The following is an 8,482-nucleotide window of genomic DNA, read 5'->3' on the forward strand; positions in this document are numbered from 1 at the left end:
ATGAGACACATTTACCTGTCTTCACACACCACGCATGACATTCCTCATGCTGAAAAACAACAAAGCCAGGAGGAGAAGGAGGAGGAGGAGGTGCAGCCCACAAGGGGGTGGATGCTATGTTAGCTGGAGAGATGAAATGTGTAAATACATTCCATGTATCATATACTGGTCTGAATCCAAGCATTAAATCATGAAATTATTTCATTAAGTTTATTTGCAGTTCTAAACACATTTAATGGTTTTACTCACATTTTTCTCTTCAATGTAGAGATGCCTCTCTCCTACAGCACAACTATTGACAAATGTCCAAATATGCAAATTAGGCGATAATGTCTTTCATGGCTTTTGGGACAGCCAATAACAACGTTTCTTACTGAGGACTTGGCAACAGTGGTCAGTTGCTCAAAATCTCACCCGGATCTCAAGCTCAGATTAAAACTTGAGCGTCATAATGTGCAACAAAGCATTTGGATCTTCCCACTAACATGCATGGTCAATGACCTAGGCAAGAAGGGTTGAAGATGGAGGTTACACATTTACAAGCTAGACTCCCACAGATGCACGAAAGACAAAATAGGGAATCACCACCTGCAGGAACAGGCGGTCAGATCTTTTTATTTCAGGGCTTATGTTGGTCTGGTATCAGTGTCTGAGGAGTTGAAATCACCCAGAGTTTGTAAGAGGAGATTTTCTCAGATGGAGGACACAGAGTGCATTCTCTTAGAGTTTCACTGAAAGTGAGAACACTGAAACTTCACACAGTCAGGAATACCAGTCAGATAAAGGGTATTGTGTTAGGGTCTAGCATCTGGGTTACCATAGAGGCAAAGTTAGGGGTTTGTGACTGGCTAGAGTTTCCACTGGTGCCTGTAGTCTTAAAAATATGTGAAATTGAAATAAAATGCATCCTGTGATGATTGGAAATTGAATCCATGTCAGTATCATATTCGTACTGTTTATGTTCCTACAGACTACACATCTTCTATTAATTTAGAGAAATCTATTGCAGGGGTTCTCAACCTTTTCAACCTTGGGGCCCAACTTGTTGATTCTAAGTTTAAACTTCAGGTCTTAATGCTCAATTCTGATAAAAAAAATAGATTTTTTTGCCGTTTTGGGTAGTGACCAAAAGAACGAGATCGCAAATAGCAGCCAAAATGAGTTTCCTCTGCAGGGTGTCTGGACTCTCTCTTAGAGATGGGGTGAGAAGCTCAGTCATCCGGGAGAGACTCAGAGTAGAGCCGCTGCTCCTCCACGCTGAGAGGAGCCAGTTGAGGTGGCTCGGGCATCTGGTTAGGATGCCTCCTGGACGCCTCCCTGGTGAGATGTTCCGGGCATGGGGAGACCCAGAGGAAGACCCAGGAGACGCTGGAGGGACTATGTTTCTCAGCTGGCCTTGGAACGCCTTGGGATTCCCTCAGAGGAGCTGACCCAAGTGGCTGGAGAGAGTGAAGTCTGGATCTCTCTTCCCCCATGACATGACCCTAGATAAGCAGAAGAAAATGGATGGACTGATGGATGAATGGACAGGGGTGCAGGAGGTGAAGTGGTGAGTATTGGTACTTAGAAAAGTGGCAGGACAGAAATTCAAAGAACTGCCCCAGTAAAGGACGAGACGCTTGTTGTTCCAGGCTTTAGATCTGACAAGACATTAACTCAGGAGATACTTGAGTGGATAGCTCTTCCACAGGTAAGTTACTCAGTACTAAAGAAAACAAGGAATTCAGGTAAATAAATGTCTTATCACAGATAAGGTTCACAGAGGGGGCTGTTGACTTGTTACCTGAAGGTCTCAAAGTTCCAGCGGAGATCTACTGTGCCACAGGAGTGAGTTCATTGAGATGATGCCTAAGGCCAAACATTTTAGGTGCATGCTTCCCATGTGGGATTAATTGAATGCAAACTGTGCCATGTTTCTAATCAACGACATCTTTATTTGCAGGAGTGTGCTGGGACACTGGAAGAGTGCCTGAAGGAAGTAGTCTGCTTTCCTGCAGAGGTAAGCTGAAAACAAAAGTCAAATTAAGACAGTTGTGGGGGTGGGAAGCATTACAAACATTACAATGTACTGTATAAGAAAACTAAAACTCCCATAGGGGCAAAAAACTTTGTAAAAAGGGTAAAGAATGTAAACACTTATTGGTGTCTGCATGTTTAAAGTTGTGTAAAAGAAAATAATTAGATATCATTACAAATAATCACAAAATGAGCTACTCCTAGTTTAATAATAAAAATTAAAACCGGCTTTACCTGATGTGAATACAAGAAGCCTGAAAGGGTCAAGCTGAGGTGATCAAAGTTTGGCCAGTTTATGCTGTGACTACAAGAAATACTCAAAGCAAAAGAGAGTAGGTTTTTTTGATGATTTGATTTTATTATAAAATTTAGTTTATACATACATACATACATACATATATATATATGCTTTTTTACAAAAATATTAATATATCAATTTCATATATGTGATTTTCACTTTACACCTATTTTATTACTATTTTTTATCAAAACATGTGACCTCTCAGTGCACGATGAGCAGGTCTGAGCAATCCTGAATTACTCATTCAGTGTCCTCTGCCACCATCTGCAGATGTGACTGACTCTCTTTCCCACAAGAGCAGCTTTATTATGCTGATGAGTATTTCAGCCTAATGGAAAAACCATTAGAGTAAATATATGCACATAAAGTGTTCAATTCTTTCAGCTCTGTTTGTAGCCCAAGGGCTAAATAAAGAGCTTTAATGTTTTCATAGAATGACAATTACTCTGCTGAATTTCAGGGACCTCCATGCTCACAAAGGTGCTGCCAGAAACCACTTAAAGATTTTACCCCCACTTTCATTTGGATTCTTAATGAGGTTATCTAAGGTTTTCTGCTTCAGCAAAAATCCTTTTTTATGTCACTTTTCCTTTGCTGGCCGGGTTTTTATAGCTCAATTTAACAGAAGCTTTTCTCTTTTTAAACTGTAAAGTTCAAAACTTTATGTAAGCTTTAAAAATGTGTTCTTTTCCTTCACAAATCTTTTATATTTGTTTGTGTTGTGAAAATTGATGTTTTTTTAAATAAACTTCTGTATTGCTGTGATCCCTGTATGCATTGAACATTGAGTGCAGATGAAGTCTGTCATGGTCTGTGTGTTTTGGTTTGATTACTTCAGTGGTTCTTTGGGTTCATCAATTAGTTTACCCATTTTCTAGTTTCCTTGGGAGTTTATATGACCTGTGTTTTTGTTAGTTTAGGTCTCTGTTATTATGGGGCACAGCCCATCCAAGAGAGACAAAAGCATGAGCCACACATGGGGAGAAAGTTGCCTGGGGCTGCAGCCATAGGAAGGCCCTGCCCTTGCACTTAAAGAACACAACTTCCCCAAGATCTATTTCATTCCACCCAATAGCTGGGGAACCACATCTGGCCTGCGACCCTCAGTAAGGATCACCTCCAGTTTGCAAATCTGCTCTAAAAGCATCTGAGTCTGAGTGTTGACAGCTTGGCATATTCTGTCACACAGGCAGGGCAGCCTCACCATGGCTCGTACGACTGCCATCACATTCCGAATTCAAGGATAGGCAGGTATCCACCAGATCCAATAAGCAGAAATCCTGCTATCAATAATCCGTATATACTGTATATATACATCTTCAACATCCTTGACTGACAGTACAGACAGGCACATCATTTCCCACTTCCCCTAGGAATCCAAAACATGCCAGGTGGCAAATGTCCTGTCAGGACAAGAGGGCTCTCCTTTGCCCAGTTCCTTGTGAAAAAAAATTGATCAATAGCATTGAGACCAGCTGACCAGATCCATAATTTCCAATTTTTTAAGCTATGCAAAAGAGACTCCTAAAAGGCAGCAAAGCAGGATAGATAAGGGAAGGTTGAGGAGAGAGAGGGAAATGTGTCCGCCTTCACCGGGAGCAGGAAAAAAAAAATTTGTGAATGTATTGTTTTATAATAGGAACAAACTGATTGCAGTTGGATTTGGACTTGTTGTATTGCTTTTTTGTACAATGTCCTGATTTGATTTATGTTCTGAATTAGTTATATGTAAAAAAAACAAAAAAACAAATTTAAATGAATTTTTGGTCATTTTAATTGTCTTTATTTTTCTTCATCCTTGTTATGGGAGGCTGTGGCTGAGTGGTTAAGGGAGTCATCCTCTAATCAGAAAGTTGGCAGTTCAATTTCCCGCTTTTCAATTACATGTCGAAGTGTCCCTGTGCAAGACATTGAACCCTTCACTGCCTCTGATATGTCCCGTCAGTGTATGAGTGTGACTTAAGCACTAATTAATCTCTATGGATTGATTTACCTGTATTAGCTTTGTAGAGAAATCCACAGGGGTTAGACAATGAAACTGAAACCCCTACCATTTAGTGTGGGAGGTTTCATGGCTAAATTGGACCAGCCTGGTGGCCAGTCTTCGTTAATTGCATGTTGCACCAGTAAGAGCAGAGTGTGAAGGTTCACTGCAGGGTAAGAGCACAGTTTTGCTCAAAATATTGTATTGTAAATACTATATGAGTCCCAGAAGCAACAGATTAGAAACTTGTCCAGGTTGTACCTTGCCTGTCACCACTGAATGCTAGAAATGGCCACTAACTTTGTACAACCCTGAAAAGGATTAAACAGGTTCAGTACCTGGGTGGATGGTTCATTGGTTTTGAATCATCACCACGCAGTGATTTAATTTCACTGTAAATGAACCTTCCATATATCACTCTCACTAAGTATGATTTCTCTTGCAGAAAAATATGTTTTCAAAGTCAAATAAAAAGAAGATTTTGAACAAACACCTATTGTGCTAAACTGTGGGATAAAATTGAGGCAATAACAAAGAATGTTTAATTTTTCAGTAAAGCAAAGACACAACAGTTTTGACAGGTGTGTGTGTGTGTGTGTGTTAGAAGAGTGTTTGAAGTGTGCAGAATTGGTCATAAACTGTGATCAAAGACTTGGGTGTGAGCACAGTGTTGTAAAAGAGAATGTGAGCTTGAAAAATACTGCACTTAGCTACAATGTGTTATGGCATCAAAGAAAACTGACTGTGTGCATGAGTAACCAGAATGTATACTCTCTGTTTTATACACTGACAATGTTTGTGTGAATGAGTGATGGCGAATGTATGGCAGCTCATAAATATTGCACGGCAGGGGATTTGACTGCTTTAAAATGATGACATACCACACCGTTTCTACTAAAGACTCAGGAGAAAAAACAAAACAAGTTGACTCTTGTAGCTGAAAACAATAGCAGAGAAAAAAGTAATTTAAGAAACTCCACAGATTATTTCTGTTCAGATTATAATTCCATTGTAATTCAATTACAACGATGTTTAAAAATATTATGAATGGGAACTTGAATACAGGTCAAAATCAGGTTTCTTAAGAAAAGTTTTATTTACAGCAACCTTAAAATTCTGTTATACAGAACTGTAAGAACAAAAAACATGTTCAGAATTGAAAGTCAGAATAAGTTCTCAGAAAACCAGTTGATTCTCTTCAAAAAAGTTTTATTCAAAAAATATGACTCTAATAAGGCTCACAGCCAGCCAGCCTGCCAGGCCTGTGAGTTGAGGCCTTGGTCTTATCAAAATAATAACAAAAATAACCCGCTTAAGCGGCTCAGCACCTGTCCCTTGCTGCTCTAAATGTAAGACTAATGAAGAATCACCCCCCGGAAGTCACATGTGATCCTGACCTTCTGGTCACACCCCTGGTGATGGTACCTTTTACATCAGACGTTGGAATGTAAAACAAACTTTGCTTAGCTCACAGAGTGGCACACATTGATAGAGACCTTCTCTCTCTTTCTATGTTTAAAGTATATGACTGCACAGAGTGTAAAGGCTGGATCTTAAATTAAGTAGTCACAAAATTTCTTTCAGAACCATTCATTGAAACCAAATTAAACAGGTCCAGAAAATGGATATTAATTAGGGGAAATACCTCTTTGAACAGGCTGATTGGGATGGAATCCAGCAGACATGTTGATAGTTTGGATGGAGCTATTATTTTTGACAATTCAGAGCTCAACAGGACAAAAACTGTCCAAACATAAATCAGTTTTAGTGACACTTTTAAAGCTGCCTTATCTGACAGAGAACCAGAGGCAATAACAGGAAGGTTGGTTTGCATTTTCTCTCTAACTGAAAAAATTTTATTCATTAAGCGTTTACTCTCTATGTCAGAGCCTGAACAAGAGTGATAAAGAGGATGAGTAGATTTGTGGGCATGTTGGGTAAAACCAATTTAAAGCTATTCTTAAGTTAAAACCTTTAACATTTGCATGAATTTTTAAATCTCTCACCATTGTAACTTTATCAGCATTCAGTGATGGATCAGATAAAAAGTATAAAAAGTTAGACAACTGAGAATAAGGGCCCACTTTTTCTGATTTCCATTTTGGATGAGTAAGACTGAGGGTCAAAGATTTTGTAGAGTTTCAACTTATAATTGATTTAAAACAGCAGCTACACCCCCGCATCAACGTAATGTTCTGTGAATATATAAAGCTTCTTTCAGAAGACAGTTTATGCTACCTCTGATCCTTCATAAATCACAGGTGAAGCCGGTCAGTTCCTGCTCGCTTGTAATTCAGAATGAAGCAGGCAGAGTGGAAAAGAGCGCATGGAGCAAAACTCTGCTGGACTCAAGTGGAGCGTGATGCATTTAATGTAAAAAGATAAAACCACATACTGAATGAATTTAGTAATTCTATACAGAAGTGGGGAGAAAACATTTCATTTCCAGACTGGTGCGTCTTCTGAAAAAGTTGTTAGATAATTAGCATGAATTATCATTTATGGCCCTGTGATGGACTTGCAACCTGTCCAGGGTGTACACCGCACCTCGCACTGTGACTGCTAGACATAGGTACCAGTGACCCATGTGACCCTGAAAGGAAGAAGCGTGTACAGAAAATGGATGGATGGAAAAACAAACTCCTGCTGGAACCAGATTTCTGTAAGACCGTAAATCATTATGATGATCACTTGTAAAATCATTGTTGCAGCTTTAAAGGAGACATATCATGCTAAACGCACTTTTTTGCATTTATAAACTATTTTTTTGTGCAATTATAGTGCCTAGGAGTATATAAAACTTTAATTTAAAATTTCAAAGACTGTGGGATCAATAAAGTTTTATCTTATCTTATTTTATCTTAAAAACTGTTTTTAGTCAGTAGATAACTGTGTTTTTGCTATGAAACTACAAACATGGCCGAACGGGGTGGAGTCGAACGCTCAGCGACTTGGAGGGGGCGGGGTGTGAAATATCTCATTTATATTTAAAGAGACCACACCAAAACAGCTTACTCTGAGGCGCAACTCAGAACAGGGGTAAAGCAAGGAAGGCAAGGAGCCTGTGGAGCAAAATAAAATAAAATAAAATAAAAAAATAAACGAGGAATAAAGACCAAAGCGTTGCAGTTTTATTTTAAATAGACCATAAGTGAATGATTTAAACGTGAAAAAGAAGGATTTAAAATCATGATACGATACCTTTAATCTCATATTCTGTGGCATGGTCCTTGCTAGTGTAATCTCTGTTGTGTCTGAATCTGATCTGGCCTTAGTTTTCTCCCTTGTGATTCTTGTGTTATCTGTTTAGTGCCTCCCCTGTGAACCACTGCTCCTGCCACACTCAGTCCCACCTGATACTCATTGTCTCTCCCCAAGTGTTCTCAATTTCCTCCATGTTAGCGTTCCTTTATAGTTTGAGTCCTGTCTTTAGTTTATCTATGATGTGTTTTCTTTTTGAACCAGTCATGTTTTTGTTCTTCCAGTTTTTCGCTCTTGTAACTGCCTTGCTTTTCTTTGTAAGTATTGCTACCTTTCCAGCCTCATTCTTTTGATCATGACTATTATTAGATTATTACTTAAATTCTACTTGTACCCTGAGTTCAAACACTACTTTAAACATGATCGATTTCAGTTTAAATGTCCATTTCTTCTGGTTCAACTCATTTGCTTCATTTTTCACTAAAGGTAATGCTTGATTTTTCCAGAGTAAAACTTTTGCTTGCAGAACACCATTGATTGAATTCTTTGAATGCTCAAACAGCAACAGCACAGAAATCATGGGATTTGGTGTTGGATGCAGGGAAATACATTGTTGGAGTAGCATTTAGTCATCACAATAAACAACAACCACCAAGGATTGCAATATGCCATCACTCTGCTTCTCACTTCCACCTTATAGAAGGTTATAAACAAAGAAGTGGTTCACAAAATATTGCACGAGAGTTACGTCAGCAAAAATATTTAATCACAGAGATTTTGTTTTCATAGGACGTGCAACATTTTGCAATGTATGGCCCTGCCTCTGGCAGTGGGCAATAATGAATGAGCACTGTCTGAAAGGGTTTCAGTTTGGCTTGTCATCACGCAGCTGAGACCCTGCATTTTTCAAGTGATGAATGTGTCACGTTTTTGACAGACTGGACCTAAAATGGACACTGACAACGAGGCAAGTTTAATTT

Source organism: Austrofundulus limnaeus, unplaced genomic scaffold, assembly GCF_001266775.1.
Source record: "Austrofundulus limnaeus strain Quisiro unplaced genomic scaffold, Austrofundulus_limnaeus-1.0 Scaffold304, whole genome shotgun sequence".
NCBI lineage: Eukaryota > Metazoa > Chordata > Actinopteri > Cyprinodontiformes > Rivulidae > Austrofundulus > Austrofundulus limnaeus.